Consider the following 21,177-nt stretch of genomic DNA (forward strand, 5'->3'; position numbering starts at 1 on the left):
TAAGTATGTATTCCTATATATTTACTTCACAGCTAGACATTCAATGAAGTCAATTACCTCTTCTCTTCAAGGGTTTTCACAGAAGGGTCATATTCTCGTTAAGTCTACAAATACCTAGTTCTCAGTGGGCGACAAAGTGACCAGTATGTTCTTTCATACTTTCTCACTGAGAGAAGTTTATTGGAAAATAAGTCTAACATTAGAAATACTTTTATATCATCATCCATATTTTACGTATTCTAGGCATGTTGCAATCTTTCACAAAGACTGCTTTTATCTAGAGTGAGTGAGTGAGAGAGAGTGAGTGAACATTTTAACCACTATACTACCCCACCACCCTTTATCTAGATGGAAATTGAAAGTGTTAGTGAGTGAATGTTTTTGCCACAGTCAACAATATTCCAGCAATGTCACACAAATGACCAGACAAACAATGGACTGAAAGCACCAGCAGTTCTCCAAGCAGTCAGGAATATGCTTAAACACAATCACCCATGAGGATCCGGGGTAGAATACGTCTTCAGCAACGCATACTTGTCACAAGAGGTGATTAAATGCTTGTCGTAAGAGGCAACTAACAGGATCAGGTGGTCAGGCTCGCTGACTTGGTTGATACATGTCATCGCCTTCCAATGGCGTGGATCGATGCTCATGATGTCAATCATTGTATTGTCTGGTCCAGACTTTATTATTTACAGACCGCCGTCATATAGCTGGATTATTACTGTGTGTGGAGTTAAACAACAAACGAACAAAACATGAAACACAATCATGCTGAACTCTTACGACAAGCTCGCATTGATGGGAACCCATTCTGACCCAACTTTGAGATGCTAACCCCAATTTCAGGAAATTAGAACATCTGGGATAACGGTGGTCTTACATTAGTCATCTAAAATTAAATAGTAATTGTCATAAGCATAGTAAGTGTCACTGAATAATTGTGTGCAATGCATTGCCTGAGCTGTAGACATCTGTATACTTGACAAGCTAAACCTTTGTGCCAATGCCTGTGACAATGTACTTACATCATCCATTCAAATGGAAGAAAAAGATTTTTTGTTTCTTTTTATGGAAACATTAATGTAAAAAAAATAATTTTGTTATCTTTTCAAACACCACGGAACCTCTTGCAATTGTTTCATAAAGCAATATTCCACCACATCCATTTTTGATAATATATATAATATACCTGTATTGTAGTAGAAACAAGGCCTTCAGTGTGATGAACGAACGCTTGAACTGCTAGGCTACCCCACAGCATGATGCATCATTATCCATTGTATACAGTACTGGGGCTGGGACGGGTAACTCGAGTACTCAGGACGGGTGGGACCCAAGTAGGACCCGGGTACCCACAGAACTACCTGGACCCGATGTTAGTCATGTGATATATTGTTTCATAATAAAAAGTCACTTGTCACACACAAGTCACTTATATTCGCATTTCTTTCCAACAATGCACACATTCCTTTTGACTTGTACATGTGTGAGTAAAGATAAAGCATTTTGTTGACAACTCTTGGGTTTCGGGTAATAGGGGACGGGTAATAGGGGTTCGGGTACCCAGGTGGTAAATTTGGACTCGTCCCAGCCCTATACAGTACACAGATATATAGCTGCCAGTACATTAAAATCACTATTCTTGTAAGTCCATTATCACATTCACAGTAAAATATTATAGTGAACATTCATCATTCAGTATCAAAGAAACAAAATTTTACAATGAAATAACCGTTTATTTTAAATAATTAACCAGAAATTAATATTACTGTCTTTAAGTGTGTGAGTTCTGCAAAAAAGAACCACACTTACAAATATTCACACAAATGTATCACAAATAAACATTCCCTTAAATTACAAATATTTAGAACCGTTCACTCAGGCAAATCAAAATGTACATTACGTGATAACTAAATGTCAAGGCAGTCAACACATGTAAGATCGTAACCACTTATCTTCCCATAAAAACATATCATGTGTGAAATATAATACTGGACATTTAAATATCATCGAACAACAGTGTTCAACCTATAATCACTGACCCCTATAGCTGTGACGACTATCTGATGAACTGCAAAATGTCATTCAAGTACAATCATATCATTCAAACGTAAAGCGTCTTTTGTTTATTCGCGTCTGTTCACTGCCTCCTGAAACACAGCGAGTGAAACACACCCCGCTTCAAAGACTACCTTGAATGGGCAGCCCCGGTTATTTCTTCCTATATACATGTGTGTGCTTAGAGATCCGATTTTTTTCAACAAAGGTGTCTGGTTTTGGTCGTAAACCCGGACCACCTGCGCAGACGTAATGTAAGTTCAGTAGTCTGTTAACGGACAAGCTATTGGATTGTAATCAGAAACATGTACATGATAATTTGATAAACGTGAGGGGGACATGTTGCCTACATGATAAGGGGGTCTACCATTCCTGAAAGAAAGCAACTCGGCCAGACACAGATGAAGACTGTAGCTAGAATCTCTAGCAAGTAATTATTATCATGTTTTACACGTCTGCAATATTCAAGCTACAGTAGTCAACGTATTAAGAGCCCTGCTCCCATAAGCACACCCTAACTTCCAGACCAATCTGTAAGTAATTTTTTTGAGTGCTCCCTACAAAGTAATGTATATGACAGTCCTTATATACTTGTGTATGTTACCAATCTCATTACCGCTAAGCAAAGATCTGAGGACATCCCATTACGGGTCACGTCAGAATGACCTTTCGCGAATTTTGACCGACCAATGAAATGACTGTCAAGAAATCGTCATTGGCCAATCAGAAGGCAGCTTTCTTGAGCTTTACGACACTAGTTTAAACTTGCGACTACGCTTCGAAACATATTTGGAAGTATTCTCGATTAAAAATAATAAAACTGATCAGAAGAATATTCTGGAATGCCTTGTAAATGGCATAGATTATATGAATATAATCATAAAACCTGTAACTGTCGTACGGAATACCCCGTGTTAAATATATCGTGGTTGCATGATTAGAAAACACATTCTGACTGTCACTTTCATGATCTGGTAAGCAACGTTCTGATTTGTTGGATGAAAGGTCGCTCTGACGTGACCCCTAATGGGATGTCCTCAGATCTTTGTTTAGGGATAGCAAGAACTAAGATCTGATTTTAATGAGATGTTATGTTACTGACTCTATATAGAAATCAGCTTTGTAGAAGGGGTTATAACTGACCAGTGACTATTATCAAAAAGGTTTAGTTTCACTGACATTTGAAAGTTTGTTCACTACCATTTGATCACTGAAAACAAATTTAACTTTTTCTGTATGTCTTTAATAAGTGGTCCCATTTGTCAATTGCCCACTCACTCATTACGGCCAATACAGTAAATCACAGCAGGCTGTAAACAAGAGTTTACAAGATTACAATTCCCCTCAGTCCCCACGAATTCCAAAGAACAAATCATCTGACTGTTACTTTGAGTCCAATTTTGATGAGAGAACTTCTACATCTATATCTATTTCTCATCTGTCTGTTCGTCTACAAGAGTAGCTGTTGAGCTATCAAAATACCTTGGAGCTGGGGTTCGGAACTTTGTATTTCTATGTCAGATATACACACCACTATGAACAGAGTCAAAGTCAAACTTGGAAACAATGGGTTTTTTTTTAAATTCCTAAATAGCAGAAGACACCACTTCAACCCTCGAGTCATACATGTACCAAGTTTGTATGAAAAGTGTTGAATAGTTTTTTAGTTCTGCTCTGGTAATGACACCTATCTCTGTTTCAGCTAAGTCTAACTTGTTTCCATGGAAAGAGGGAAAAATCAAATCTTGAAAAATTCCTAAATAAGAAAAGGCACCACTTCACACCCTTGGTTAAAAGATGTACCAGGTTTGGATGAAAAGTCTTTCCCAATTTTCAAGTTGTGCTCTGGACAGGACGCCTGCCCCTCCCTTTTGAAGTCCAAATTGTTTCCATGGAAATCAAGAAAAATAAAAATGCCAAAAAAATTGTAAATAGTAAAAGGCACCACGTCAGAACCTGTTTGAGATATATATATATAATTTTTGTTGAATGAGTGAGTGAGTATTTTTTACACCACTTTTAGCAATATTCCAGCAATATCATGACAGGGACTCCAAAAATGGGCGTCACACATTTCACCCATGTGGGAATCAAACCAGGGTCTTCAGCGTGACAAGCGAAGACTTTAACCACAAGGCTACATATCCTTATAAGGATGTCTGCTGGTACGTTGTGTTCACTGCGCTACTCAAGCTGTTGCCTTTCAAGTTCTGTAATAGCATGTGCTTTATGTTAAACTTTTGCCAAAGTGAGCGATGCAGACATGAATCACAGACTAAACATCAAATCATCAAAGAAAGGATGTGATATATCTAACGATACATGAATTAATTCCCCTTTTATGACAGTCTTGCTGTTGGAAAAAGTGAATGAGGCTAGCGCTGCAACGGTCTTTAAACTTTGACTTTACTGCATTGTAACCTTTGGTGATGCCATGGCACTGGACCTGTGAAGATCCTGGGTAGAATAGGTCTTCAGCAACCCATGCTTGCAGTAAAAGGTGATTGCTTGTCATAAGAGGCGACTAATGGGATCGGATGGTCAGGCTTACTGATTTGGATGATACATGTCAACGATCCCAATTAAGTGGATCGATGCTCATGATATTAATCACTGGATTTATCACAGTCATAAAGCTGGAATATTGCTGAGTGCGGTGTTAAACAACAAACCAACCAACCAACCATTGCATTGTATGATGTCATCAAAGGAATGTCAATGCATGTTAGAAATTGAAGGAAATAAATATATATATATATGCTCACCTTTTTATTAATTTGATAAAAAAAACACCACTAAAATATTATGTATGATGTATTCTCATAAATAAACATTTCATCCGTAACATTTTATTGATATGTGTTAAAATTCTTTGAAATGTTAAATATTGTTAATTATATTTTAAGCAAAACTGTAAAGAGAATAAGTGATTCCCTCTTTTATAACAAAATATGTAATTGGCAGGGTAGTCAGCTAAAAAGAATGCAAACTAACCTCTTTTTGAAAACCAGAAAATTTGATTAAGTCATTAAGGCCTAGCCTAACTGTACCAAGCTCAAAAGAATGCACACTAAATTCTTTATCTAAATTAGAAAATTTGATTAAGTCATCTTGATATTAAAATACCTACCACAGAAAAATGTGAAATCCTTTGAATACCATGGTAATCATACTAGTTGGTTGGTTGGTTGGTTGGTTTGCTGTTTAACACCACACTCAGCATTATTCCAGCTATATGACGGCGGTCTGTAAATAATCAAGTCTGGACCAGACAATACAGTGATTGATATCATGAGCATCGATCCACGCAATTGGGATCGATGAAATACATCAACCAAATCAGCGAGCCTGATCACCCGATCCCGTCAGTCGCCTCTTACGACAAACATAGTCGCCTTATTCATACTAGTGGTCATCCTAAGGTCTAAAAAACCTCTTAAGTGATGTCTCAAAATCAGGGGGTACAGGGGACTTAGTGCCCGTGGGGATGTGAGATGAGGAACCAAACCATAGCTGTGAAGCAAACCAGGAGTGACTAATCTCCCCACCAGTCATGTCCAGTGAATCAGTAACCTTCATAACTCTCAATCCGAGGAGTAACTTCCAAAGCAACACTTAACAGCTAAAATAACATTGCAAATCACAGTTGAGAAAGGGTTTGGGAGTTCTACCGATTTAAACAGTTTTTCATTAATATCAAGGCATGTTAGCTTAATGTGACGCAGGTGGGAAAATCCATGTATGAGATTATAATATGTATGCATCTGAGGTGAGCTGATCCTGGTACAACAAAGGGATGCAACTCTGCACAGTATATTCCAGCACCACAGATGACAGGGCCACCCTGGTTAACCGGACAACCTCCAAGTCATGAATAACGAGGAATATGCACAAAAGATCAAATATTAAGAACTGCCAAAACAAATCATGTAAACAGAAAAAAATATGTCAAACTCTGCAAAATCTTGATTCAGTTGTGAATATGTCATGATTAAAATTGCACAAGTGGGCTGCACTAACAAATTCCCAACCAAAAAAAAACATGTAGGAACCATCATTAAAATCTACAAAGATCAGATAGAAGCGACATAAGCAACAGACGCGATTCATTAACACTGAAATGGCTATTTATCAAGACAGTCTTGTCTGGCGAACACAGATTTAACCAGCTGCAGTCCTGAATCTATCAAAATGCACCAGAAGGAAGCTGAGGAGCGATTCCCCTGACATCATTTATGGCGCATATATGTTAAAAATATTCATGAAAGATAAGCTCCCAAGCTCCAGCGGCTGACTGCACTGGGTGGCCCGGAAATGGCAGAAACTAACTGCCTGGACAAAAAATCAGAAAACCTAGCTCACGTTTATCATTGATGATTCAAGCTTATAAAGTTGCGTGAAGCAGATGCATGATGGGTAGAGTCAGACCAGGTGGCACATTTTCGGAATAGTCCGACTGGGTGTTTCAGGAAGTTTCAAGATATAACTTATCTCAATTTCTCAAGTCCCCCAAGGAAAACATAAGCGAGTTTAAACTTTATCAGGTTTTTTCACGGAAGGAATTTCATCAAGTTCAGACAAACTGTTTATCTTTTGATGTGCTGGGTCGCTGCACAAAAAGCATATTCTTCAACCTCCAAGTTGCTGCAATGGAGCATCCAAACTGATATTTCTGTTGGATAATCTTGACGTGCGGAGACAAAGAGCCTCTAAAACGACAATGGCATCTTCTATCAACATTTCTTACAAGTCGCCAAGAAACCAGACCCGAACAGGAACAGCTGTTATATATTTTTGTACAGGCTACAGTTCCTGACTGACACAGAAGCATGCTGGGATTGAGTGCTTTCAAAAACTATTTAATCAGTGTTCCATTCACATACAGTAATAAGTTTTCACAAGTTACATACACTTTTTTTTAAATATCAATGGATGCAAACATTTCCAAATTGAAATGTGGACACTCATTTATTACTGTGGAACAGTGCTTTGACACAACTCTGTCATGCTTACAAAATAGCAATGCTTACTCACCGACACAAATCATTCTCTGCATTACTGGCTGGCACTGGTATAACACTGATCTATCATAAATTCCCAGTACATTTTGACTTGCTTCGAACAAATACACATGAAAAATTTTTTTAAATAGTTTTGAAACACTGCAAAAATACCCTATGTATCCATTTCAACTTGTGTGCATGCATTTCTATACAGATCTTTTTTACAGGCATCACAGATCTCAAATAGGTCCACCCTAAAGTTGTGAATAATTCATAAACAAGACGTTATGCCTTGCTTATAGGTAACTTGATTGTTTGTTTGTTTGTTTGTTTGGTGTTTATAGGCACACTCAGCAATCTTCCAGCTATATGACCACAGTCTGTAAATAATCAAGTCTGGAACACACAATCCAGTGATTGACAACGTAATTGGGATACGAAGACGTGTATCTACTAAGTCAGCGTGCCTGGCCACTCAATCCCATTAGTCGTCTTTTACTTCAAGCATAGTCACCTGTTACAGCAAGCAGGGGTTGCTGAAGACTGTTCTACCCAGGGTCTTCACAGGTCACTTATTGTTAACTAGACATGTAGATCAATGTTGTGAGTTCATGTGGCATGCTACACACTTGGGGCAACACACAGACTCATACAAATTAGAAGTTACCTGAAACAGAATTATTCTAAAATATGTTAACTCATTTGACCCAAGGGATTAAAAACATAATGAATACCCAGAGAAAACTATCAATACCCAATATGAATGATAATTTGTGAGTAAATACTCAATGGCTCAAAACACTACCTGGAGCCCTGAACAAGGAGCTCATCTTATTGTTCACAGAAGATCTGGGCAGAGAATGGGTCTTCAGCAACCCATGCTTGCCGTAAAAGGCGACTATGCTTGTCATAAGAGGGGACTAACGGGACCGGGTGGTCAGGCTTGCGTGGATTGATGCTCATGATATCAATTACTAAATTGTCTCATCCAAACTTAATATTTACAGACCACTGTAAGAAAGCTCGAAAAGTGACCAGTTATACAACCAACAAACACAACATTACATATGGTAGCATCCCCAAATGTCCTGATTCACACAGTAATACTCCCAAATGTCCCTATTTTGGATAGTAGCACTTCCTACATGTCCTCCAGTTGAGGAGAGTACCAACCCTAAATGTTCCCCTGTTGAGGAGAATATCACTCCTAAATGTCCCCCTGGTGAGGAGAGTACCACTCCTAAATGTCCCCCTTGTGAGGAGAGTACCACCCCTAAATGTCTGCCTGTTGACAATACCACTCGTAAATGTTCCCCTGTTGAGAGTACCACAACCAAATGTTCCCCTGTCAAAGAAAGTACCACCCCTAAATGACCCTCTTGTGAGGAGAGTACCACCCCAAAATGTGCCCCTGTTGAGAGTACCACCCCTAAATAACCCCCTGTTGAGAGTACCACCCCCAAATGTCCCCACTGAAGGAAGTACCACCCCAAATGTCTCCTTGTTGAGGAGAGCACCATCACCATATGTCCTACTGTTGCGAAGAATACCAAATGTTCCTTCGATGAGGAGAGTACCACCCTAAATGTTTCCCCCTTGAGAGAACCACACCCATATGTCCCTCTGTTGGAAATACCATCCCTAAAAGTTCTCTATCTGTTGCCAGTAGCACTCCCAAAATATGTGTGAGAGAATACATTGATTCACCACTGAAATGACATGTACCATACATACCAGCAAGTGCCTTGATCCATGAGAGAAAATCCAAGAATAAAAATATTGTATCCCTCCCATGTACTCAGTGTAAAGAATCAATGATGACATTCAAAACTTGCTTGCCCTAACCAACAACTACTCCCATAAATAATTAACGTCAGAAAACAAATGTCAACGATCACATGGCCAAATTAATCAAAGTTTAAATTCATCTTCCCTTCTCCTTTCCTACAGCACAAGGCCCTGAACATGAATAAAGGTTCCAGTCAACCTGTCCAGCTCGCCCAGCCAGAGACCCCCTGCAGAGATTTACCTGTAACAGGTACCCCCCACAAAGCTAACTCACCTGTATACAGTAATCAGCTCGTCAATTTGTTGCTGGACTCCTACAGGAGGCCCTGGGGGTCAGTCAAGGAGGGGAAAAGCCGACATTGGCTATTGATCTCATCTGAGTGGGGGGTCAGGTATTAATCGGGATTGGAAGTGATTAACACATCAACTAACACGCTTATCTCACTGCTCGTATACTATACATTATATACCATGCCAGTCTGACCCGTTGTATACTATACATTCATATACCATACATTCTATACTATACATTCATATACCATGTCTATCTCACCAGCTGTATATTATACATTCATATACCATGTCTATCACACCTGCTGTATACTATACATTCATATACCATGTCTATCTGACACGTTGTATACTATCCATTCATATACCATGCCTGTCTGACTCTGTATACTATACATTCATATACCATGTCTATCTCACCGGATGTATACTATACATTCATATACCATGTCTATCTCACTGGCTGTATACTATACATTCATATACCATGTCTATCTCACCGGCTGTATACTATACATTCATATACCATGTCTATCTCACCAGTTGTATACTATACATTCATATACCATGTCTATCTCACCGGTTGTATACTATACATTCATATACCATGTCTATATCACCGGTTCTATACTATACATTCATATACCATGCCTGTCTGACCCGTTGTATACTATACATTCATATACCATGTCTATCTCACCGGCTGTATACTATACATTCATATACCATGTCTATCTCACCGGTTCTATATTATACATTCATATACCATGCCTGTCTGACCCGTTGTATACTATACATCCATATACCATGTCTATCTCACCGGCTGTATACTATACATTCATATACCATGTCTATCTCACCGGTTCTATATTATACATTCATATACCATGCCTGTCTGACCCGTTGTATACCATACATCCATATACCATGTCTATCTCACCAGTTGTATACTGTACATTCATATACCATGTCTATCTCACTGGCTGTATACTGTACATTCATATACCATGCCTTTGTCACCATTTGTATACTGTACATTCATATACCATGTCTATCTCACTGGCTGTGCAGTATACATGACATACTATGCCTCTCTCTTACAAGTGGAGTGGTAAGTGTAACCTAGTGATTCAAGCATTGCCTCACTCACTCAAACAAGTTGTATATAACATTTCTATTCCATGCCTCTCTTCATCTCTTGATGAGGTGATGCTTCGACAATACACTTTCAACAACTATTTAACAATTTCAAACACTGTACCAAAAACACATATTGTAGATTTGTGAAATCGGTGACCTCTATTTATACATTAAAATCCTGATGTATCAGATGAGTAGACAAGATACCATTATTGTATGTACTTCTAAATAAGTGCAAATATCAAAAGAAATTGAAAATAATGAGTTGAATAGACAATACTGGTATTACTAGACCTACAGACATTTTACTTGTCCATTATATGTGTTAAATATTTTACGATGTTTTTCGACATGGTGTACTGATATGGGAAAAAAAATACTTGTAATTCAGATAGCATGCCCTTTTAATAGGAAACCGATACAGACATCAAACCTGCTTTAAAGACGTTCCATGTGTGACAAATAGTAGTGGCATGATATACTGATGAATCAGTGGATCGCAAGTTTTTACTTCTCGATACAAGTATCAATCACAGTCACACCTGAAGTAACAATTCTTAACTTAAATGTTTGCTTTAATAACTGTTTACCAAACACTAATTAGAAGTGCCAATTTACTAGTGAAAACGTCAACATTTTCATCCATTGCGTCATACTTCACGCTGCCATCTGTGAATCATCAGTGTGCCAGGTATTTGGCCACCCTGTCAATGATTTGGTTGGTTGGTTGGTTTGTTGTTTTACGCCTCACTCAGCAATATTCCAGCTATATGACGGCGGTCTGTAAATAATCGAGTCTGGACCAGACAATCCAGTGATTAATATCATGAGCATCGATCCACGCAATTGGGATCGATGTCATGCATCAATCAAGTCAGCGAGCCTGACCACCCGATCCTGTTAGTTGCCTTTTATGGCAAGCATGGGTTGCTGATGATCTATTCTACCCCGGATATTCACGGGTCACCCTGTCAATGAAAATGATGGCTTATGGGCCACAGATAAGTGTGTGCATGCAGGGGTATGATACGTATCAGATCGTCAGCAAGGTATCGTGATATGAATCGAAACTCACAGTTGGTGTATCGTCCTAGCCCCAGTGATGAATAAGTGAGTTAGGTTTTTCTAGACAGAACATAGTGTGTGATGGTAATAGGCTTCACATGAAACCACAATTAGCCAATGTTTCATGTGGGTAGTGTCACATTATCATTATACAGTTTGCTTGTTTGGTTGTTGTTTAACATTGCACTCAGCAATATTCCAGCATTATGACGGATGTCTGAAAATAATCGAGTCTGGACCAGACAATCCAATGACTTACATCATGAGAATCGATCTACGTAATTGGGATGCGATGTCATGCATCACCCAAGTCACAGAGCCTGACCACCCGATCCTATTAGTCCCCCCTTACAGTAAACATGGGTTGCTGAAGACCAGTTCTAATCTGGTGTCATTATCCAGCAGACAGTACAACTTCGAGAGTCATACAGGTTTAACATGATAAAAGTAACTATTAACTTCAAGATTTGGCTAGATTCTGTATTTCCTGACTAAACGTTGTGTTACCGTCAGACACAGGGCATCTAAGGTCACACATTTTTTCATTTTTCAGATTGACCAATTGCACTGATGAACAACATGGAGATCACATATATGTGATTATATATGATTTTTTAAATTCAGTTTGCTCACCAATTCCGCTGACTTGTGAATAATTAAACACAAAAATATTCATAATCTGTTTGCGAACAGTCAAGAATTTTTAATTTCTGGGATAATTAAAACCAAACACTAAACTATGGAGCTGTTAAAAAAAGTTTTATATTTTCATTTCGACCTTCCCAATTAATTAGTCGCAAAAGTTGTAAACCAAATTAAAAGTGTTTGGCCTGATCATTCATAATTATTTTCATTGCAGATTGTTGAAGTTAGAACGCTTGTTTTGCACAGCACATACACCAACTAGAAGCACGCTTGGTGACTGCATGCTGCTTGATGAGGTTGTACCAGGTTGGGCTCAGTGCTAAAACCTTGGTATTAAAGGTGAGGGGAACGTCGCATCCAAACTTATTGCACTTATATAGCGATTTGCATGCACGTGCATGTACGTGTTTGTGGCTGCTTGTACTAGTCCGGACTGATGCCCATTTTTAGTGCTGGCACACTGAGATACCATGCCGCAGTTTAACATGAATACCCCACTCAGACATAGTAATCTGACTCCGAGCCGACCAGTCCTTGTTTTAGGTCCTTAATGGTGAGCGCCAGACAGTACCATCTTTTAACGTCTTTTGGTATGACGCAGTTGGGGATCGAACCCCGGACCTTCCGCTCTCTGGGAGGACGCTCTACCACTAGGCCACTAGTAATCAGTGCCCAGGGCACTCTCAAAATTAGAATTAGGGGGCTCTTATTAGAATATTATTTTGGTGGAAAAAACAGAGTTGAAAGATAAATTTTGTGGTTTATGCTGACGGTCTGAACTGTTTATATACGACAGATATATTTTTCCAGAATTTAATTGCCCATAATTAAGGATGCATATAACACACGAGTGCGTATTATACACGAATACATAAGTCTTGTGTACATTGATCAATCGGAAGGGATGCTAATTGGGATATATTAGTAAATATCGCCAGGGGCGCTTATTACGGTAGTTCTCTAACTGCTGCCTGTACACTATAAAACTTTGATTGGGATACTTTTATCTTTCAATGATACACCAAACAGATTCTCATAATATACTCACGGCCAAAAAAAATGTGAACCATAGAAATATATAAAGAAGTATGTACGTAAAGAGTGAGTGAGTGAGTATGGTTTTACGCCGCTTTAAGCAATATTCCAGCAATATCACGGCAGAGGACACCAGAAATGGGCTTCACACATTGTACCCATGTCGGGAATTGCACCAAGGTCTTCGGCATGATGAGCGAACGCATTAACCACAGGGTACTCAACCGCCCAGGAACGTTAAGAGGAGATGTTTCCAGCATGTACCTCTTAATGACAAAACTATAAATCAGTCAAGTGTTTGTCTTTATACTTATCACAATATGCTGCATGTGATTTCAAAACTTAACACACCTATCCTACTCGAGACAAATGGTGCATCTCAAATCATGGATCCATGACATCACATGTGATGCTTTTATGACCATCGGTTCACACAACATAACAGTACGTTCGTTTGTGCATCGAGTGAGTGAGTGAACGAGTATGGTTTTACGCCGCTTTTAGCAATATTCCAGCAATATCACGGCAGGGGACACCAGAAATGGGCTTCATACATTGTATCCATGTCGGGATTCGAACCCAGGTTTGTGCATCGAGCCAATGTAACATCTTGACTAGGGAGTAATTCTTCATATATTAACCAAAATGTATGGTATTCGCATTTCTTTTCTCCGTGAGTATATGTCAAGTGTATATTTAAATAGAATGACATAGCTGGGGATCCCTATCAAAAGTTAAGTATATATATTATATTGTGTACCCATGGCAACCTTACTAACAAAGCAAGTTTAGCATTAGGATGCAAAATGCACGTGCTTTTTCTGAATGTTTGTCTTATACAGGCATGTTGGCTGATCTTTAAACAGAGCTCCAGATAAGCTGTCTATCTGCGTAAAATATGCATCACAAATGCAGAAATACGCAGTAAAATAAAATCCAAGCGCATCAACTACGCAACGAACATTACACATCCGCTACAAAAATACAACTTGTGTGTATCATCAAAATATTGTGAAGTAACCCTACATATTCGATTAGCAAATCAGCAACTTATTTTGAAATTATAAACGGGCATTCCGTCAACCTTGCCAAACTCCACAATGACAGATACATCATGATCATTTGCCATCACAATTTCTTGTGGAAGTATTGTGGTATTTCTGAGTCCTATAAAGCTTTCGAACCCACACGACACCAGTTTGCAAGGACTAGATGAATAGTGTTTTTAAATATTTAACTTAAATACCCACATGTGTAAAAACTAGTGGGTAACAGAAATTTGAATATCCAGATAGAATTACTGATACCCAGTGATTTTAAAATGCATGGGTAAAATACCCACAACACCAAAAGCTTATCTGGAGCTCTGTTTAAAGGAGTCAAGCTTCAACCATTGTGATGACTAGACATTAGAACACATGCTTCAACTGACGATGCTCCTCTTGGTCGGCATGACGTAGTTTATAGTTTAACCTTTAGTCATATTCAGACTGATTTCCTGAAGGAAATACTACTATTTTCGTGTAGTTTTCTGCCTTCAACTGTTTTGTCTGTAAATATGTAATTTTTGGGATATTAAAAGGTGAATAGAAAACTTTAGCATTAATGTTCATTCCACTGCGAAACACGTGATGACATCACCAGTACTTTGATCCCTTGCCTTGTTGCATGCAATGTCTTAAATACATCTATAGATACTTTACTTGTATAATGACTTGTCTCCCTATCTTATATCTTTTCGAACAAAAGTTAATATTTTTACTGTTTTGATTGAACATTTTAAACATTCTCTAAGGACTGACAATCTCTAATATCCCAGGTGCTTGCCAGTACCTTTCCAAATATATTTTATTGAAGTTGAATAATAATAATAATAAAAATAATATATAATAATAATTATTAATAATAATAATAATACAAATAATAATGATAATACAGAACGCTTGCCTAATTGTCATGTCATCATAACGACAGTCAGTTTAACATTGTGCGTAAGACCATACAAAAATGATAAACAATGTTGAGTGATTTAAAAGTTAAATAAACAGGCCATAAGCAACAGGGGGTTTAACTACGATAGATTTTCAAAGAATGTGTGCTGGCTTGCTAACAACAGCTTTATGCCAGCTCACGACCGCGGCAATGAAAGCACAACTCTCACAAGCCCCTTGACAGAACGACCCCACGTTGTCCAAGTCATTACACAACCTCCGGCCGACAGTCCAATGTTCCATATTTATGAATGAACACCACACGCAGTTGTGGGAAAACGCGAAAGTATTTATGACCGAAGTGACTGCGTTAAAACGGGGTGCATGTGTTAAAACGGAGTTGAATTGTTTGGTTTGAAAGGGTAACAACGAAACTCTAAGCCAAGTCGAGTAAATATACCTGTGTAGGCGAGAATGTCGACTTGTTACTTGGATTTGGTTGTGTTTCGAAAGGTGGCCATCGATGTTTTCGCTTACTCGCACATGCTCAGACCCCCTGCATGCCAAACAATACGTCATCAAATTCCGCTGGTCACATGACACTTTTTCCACGCGGGAAGTTTTGAATGGATTTTGTTCAGCAGGTGCCCGTTGTGTGTGCATCGCGTAGTAAAAAAGTACTTGACGAATTTTCTTCAAATTTCAAATAGGAGCATGTTGATAGCATCGGCCACACCAGCATAACTGCCAATCGTAATCATAAAAAAATGTTAATTATGTCGTTAGTTTTGCTGGAAGTATAATAACCCAAATTAGCGCTCTGTACATATGGTATTATTTAGACCAATATTTAGTCCCAGAAATAAAATGGAGAATCTCACCCGAGTGTCTTTTGATATCAAATATATCAACACGAGTAGAAAAAAGTTTAAAGCTCAGAGACTTTTTGTCAGTTCGGAATTGGTAATAAATAGTGTCTTGTAGGGCTGGGACGGGTAACTCAGGTACCCGGTACCCACAGGACTACCCGGACCCGTGGTTAGTCATGTGATATATTGTTTAATGACAAAAAATTATTTAGAAATCTATGGTTGCACTACAAGTCACTATTGTTCCCATTTCTTTCTGACTATGCACCCATTCCTTCTGATTTTTCATATGGTTGAATAAAGATGTAACTTAGGTCAACTTCAGTGTATGCGTGACCAGATTGTTTAATACATATCTCTAAATACGTTTAGTCAGGGCTATGGTAAAATAATTCCCAATCGGACATTCTGTACTTATCTTTTGAGACCTACGGTGGTTACCCGAGTAGGGTCGGGTAATAGGGGGGTAGGTACCCGGGTAGTAAATTTGGACACGTCCCAGCCTCAGTGTCTTGGGTGTAAAAGCTAAGCTAACCAGCTTCTGTGGCAGAGGTCATTAGAGATGTTGTTTGAGTGTGACGTCACAATTACCTGTAAAGCACTGTAATACACAATTCTTTTCAGCCATATCTCCTCGGAGATACCGCTTGATCTCACCCAGGCAATATCTCCCGAGGAAAGCCAGTGTTGGGTGATAAATCATCTTAGTTAAATATTTGAATCTAAAAATATATATATGAAATATGATCCAAATGGAGCAAAGAGCACTGCTTATTTCCTAGAGCTGACTTGCCAAATCATTCTAGACTTGAGTTGGATTTATTTTTTATTTATTCACTCGTGTCTGAGAGACAGACTAGACCCTATTTAAAGGGATCGGAATTAATTTATAGTTGTAACTGTCTGAATCAAGTATTTGACGTATAGGTATTATCCTATTTCCCGTGAAAGGAGTTAATATTTCTAAATACGTTGGAATTATTGGAGATAATTTTATATATAGATGTTTGAACGTTTTTATACTCTTGAAATAGAAACACATTCACATGTAAACGAGACTGATGAAACATGTAGGGTTTTGCATTGAGGTGAGGTGAGGTGAGGTGAGGTGAGGTGAGGTGAGGTGAGGTGAGGTGAGGTGAAATTGGGTTTAACGTCCCGTCCAAGATTATTGCACTTATATAACGACGTGTGTGTGTGTGTGTGTGTGTGTGTGGCTGCTTGTACTAGTCCGGACTGATGCCGATTTATAGTGCTAGCCCACTGAGATACCATGCCGCAGTTTAACATGAATACCCCACTGAGACACAGTATACTGACTCCGAGCCGCCATAGGCTCACGTATAATGACGGCTTGTGATTTCACAGAGATACTTTTCAACTGTTAGCAATGACTTATATTCCTTATACATTGATAATTTACGTATTTCAGACAGGGTAACAACATGTACCATCTTTAACGTCTTTTGGTATGACGCGGCCGGTTATCGAACCCCGGACCTTCCGCTCTCCGGGTGGACGCTCTACCACTAGACCACGGAGGCGGTCCTGTTTTGCATTGAAGAGTATAAGCTAGTTAAGAGAAACAATACCGCTGATGACTTCATTGTTACTGACATAAAAAAACAGAGAATAGAAAAAAACTTCTTTGTTTCATATGAGCATGTAAAGATGTTTTGTAATGACCTGATCTTTATCATTAAGCTACAACCTAATATCAATGTTATTTCACTGACTTTCGCTCTATTACTGGGAATTAATATCGGCTTCATCTTCTTGAATAATATTATTTTATCCGCTAAAAGATATATTTAGATTTCTTGGATTAAAAACAATAAACATTACTTTGATGTATTCTAAAGAAAAATCAACGATATTGTTCAAGTGGAACATTTTATTGCCAGGAAAAACAGATGCTTTCCAAAGTTTGAGAAAAATGACCAAGGCATTTACTGACATTCGAAATTTTAATAAGAAATAGTTTCAAGGTATGTGTATGTAAACTGAGCGGCAAAAGAATGTATACCGAGTTTGTTTTTCATGTAATTGAAAATTGAATGACTCATTCCATGACTAATTCCACCATTCAACAGTTTGTAAAACGTATTCTGTGGCTGGATAATTTTGTGTTCAAAAATTGGTTCAATGAAAATAGGTAAACGAAATGAATCATTAATCACATGCCATATACCAGGACAAATGTAAGCTGTACACCTGTAGACGGAGACAGTCTGACTCGTGTATAAAGCAAGGCAAATGTAAGCTGTGCACCTGTAGACGGAGACAGTCTGACACGTGTATATAGCAGGACAAATGTAAGTTGTACACCTGTAGACGAGGACAGTCTGACACGTGTATATAGCAGGACAAATGTAAGCTGTACACCTGTAGACGGAGACAGTCTGACACATGTATATAGCAGGACAAATGTAAGTTGTACACCTGTAGCCGGAGACAGTCTGACACGTGTATGAAGCAAGGCAAATGTAAGCTGTACACCTGTAGACGGAGACAGTCTGACTCGTGTATAAAGCAAGGCAAATGTAATCTGCACACCTGTAGACGGAGACAGTCTGACACATGTATAAAGCAGGACAAATGTAAGCTGTACCTCTGAAGACGGAGACAGTCTGACACGTGTATATAGCAGGACAAATGTAATCTGTACACCTGAAGACGGAGACAGTCTGACACGTGTATATAGCAGGACAAATGTAAGTTGTACACCTGAAGACGGAGACAATCTGACACGTGTATATAGCAGGACAAATGTAAGTTGTACACCTGAAGACGGAGACAGTCTGACACGTGTATATAGCAGGACAAATGTAAGTTGTACACCTGTAGACGGAGACAATCTGACACGGGTATATAGCAGGACAAATGTAATCTGTACACCTCAAGACGTAGACAATCTGACACGTGTATATAGCAGGACAAATATAAGCTGTACACCTGTAGACGAGGACAGTCTGACACGTGTATATAGCAGGACAAATGTAATCTGTACACCTGTAGACGAGGACAGTCTGACACGTGTATAAAGCAGGACAAATGTAAGTTGTACACCTGAAGACGGAGACAGTCTGACACGTGTATACAGCAGGACAAATGTAAGCTGTACACCTGTAGACGAAGACAGTCTGACTCGTGTATAAAGCAAGGCAAATGTAAGCTGTGCACCTGTAGACGGAGACAGTCTGACACGTGTATATAGCAGGACAAATGTAAGCTGTACACCTGTAGACGGAGACAGTCTGACACGTGTATACAGCTGGACAAATGTAAGCTGTACACCTGTAGACGAAGACAGTCTGACACGTGTATAAAGCAAGGCAAATGTAAGCTGTGCACCTGTAGACGGAGACAGTCTGACACGTGTATGAAGCAAGGCAAATGTAAGTTGTACACCTGTAGACGGAGACAGTCTGACACGTGTATGAAGCAAGGCACATGTAAGCTGTACACCTGTAGACGGAGACAGTCTGACTCGTGTATAAAGCAGGACAAATGTAAGCTATACACCTGTAGACGGAGACAGTCTGACACGTGTATATAGCAGGACAAATGTAAGCTGTACACCTGTAGACGGAGACAATCTGACACGTGTATATAGCAGGACAAATGTAAGCTGTACCGCTGTACACCTGTAGACGGAGACAGTCTGAAACGTGTATATAGCAGGACAAATGTAAGCTGTACCGCTGTACACATGAAGACGGAGACAGTCTGACACGTGTATATAGCAGGACAAATGTAATCTGTACACCTGAAGACGGAGACAGTCTGACACGTGTATATAGCAGGACAAATGTAAGCTGTACACCTGTAGACGGAGACAATCTGACACGTGTATATAGCAGGACAAATGTAATCTGCACACCTCAAGACGGAGACAATCTGACACGTGTATATATAGCAGGACAAATGTAATCTGTACACCTGAAGACGGAGACAGTCTGACACGTGTATATAGCAGGACAAATGTAATCTGTACACCTGAAGACGGAGACAGTCTGACACGTGTATATAGCAGGGCAAATGTAATCTGTACACCTGAAGACGGAGACAGTCTGACACGTGTATATAGCAGGGCAAATGTAATCTGTACACCTGAAGACGGAGACAGTCTGACACGTGTATATAGCAGGGCAAATGTAATCTGTACACATGTCCTTGTTTATCTGAATATTAGCAGCGAACCTCGTAACAGTTCCGACCTCGTTTGTTCGAAAACCCCTCCTTCGGACGATCACCGTGTAATAAATAATGTATAAAGCTAGTGAAACGCCGTTAATCTTAACGATATATACAGTTTCTAGTGAAAACATAGGATTTAACGAATCTGGTTTAACTATTGAGTTATCAATACTTAAAGAAGAACCAACGAAATGCGATGAATTACGGTTGGTTGGTTGGATGGTTTGTTGTTAAACGCCGCACTCAGAAATATTCCAGCTATAATTATGACGGCGGTCTGTAAATAATCGAATCTGAACCAGACAATCCAGTGATTGACAACATGAGCATCGATTCACGCCTTGGTATCGATGACATGCATCAACCAAGTCAGCGAGCATGACCACCCTATCCCGTTAGACGCCTCTTACGACAAGCATAGTCGCCTTTTACAGCAAGCATGGGTTGCTGGTGACCTATTCTACCCGGTTCTTCACGGGTCGATGAATTACGGATTATTTGTCCCGAGTGAATGCAATTTGACAGCATTCATTCAAGAGGGACAGAGAATCTATAATTCCGAGTCTTGGGGAGGTAATTCTATAATGTTACTCATTAAAAAAGTATGAAATGACAATCTTTCAGAGATACTTATTCTATTGTTCAGATGACGTAATGTAATCAATTTGTGATATCATGAACAATGGATGACGTCATAAGGTATTTGCTCAACAATGAAGCACTGTGACGTCATTTGATTTCAACTGACCAATCATCATTGAGAATCATTAAATTGCACACGTGCAAGTGTCGGAAAATTATTATTCTACCCATCATTCATCCTTATGGGCAATATGGAGTTATAAAATATATGTCCTTTGCATTTCTATAGCTGGGGTCCGGATTAACGAGGTTTCATTGTACTTTACTCTTCTGAAAGTAGAACAGTGTGGATCAAATCTCCTACAAATGGCTTTAAATTCTACAGTGTCACAGATTAATACCCACGCCGTCCACACATTACACTACTATAAATATTTCAGTGGTGATTTAACAAGAGCTCTTTCAAGAACACAAGCCTATATAAACACAAATGCACAGCTGATACTAAAAAAAATGCAGTATTAAAAATAAGGGTATGGCGATAAGAAAACCCGGTTATGCCCACAG

At 39.0% G+C, this 21,177-nt stretch overlaps 1 protein-coding gene across 1 annotated transcript in view; it reads right to left on the reverse strand.

Annotated features, from left to right (window-relative positions):
• LOC139449691 (zinc finger protein GLIS2-like) overlaps positions 1 to 15,493 on the reverse strand; it is a 52,158-nt gene extending 36,665 nt beyond the window's left edge. Inside the window, exon 1 of the mRNA XM_071231192.1 lies at positions 15,420 to 15,493. The gene's annotated coding sequence lies outside the window, so the exon portion shown is untranslated. The remainder of the gene's footprint in view (positions 1 to 15,419) is intronic.
• Positions 15,494 to 21,177: the final 5,684 nt, after the last annotated feature.

This window comes from Haliotis cracherodii, unplaced genomic scaffold, assembly GCF_022045235.1.
Source record: "Haliotis cracherodii isolate W230 unplaced genomic scaffold, xgHalCrac1.p SCAF_8, whole genome shotgun sequence".
Classification (NCBI taxonomy): domain Eukaryota; kingdom Metazoa; phylum Mollusca; class Gastropoda; order Lepetellida; family Haliotidae; genus Haliotis; species Haliotis cracherodii.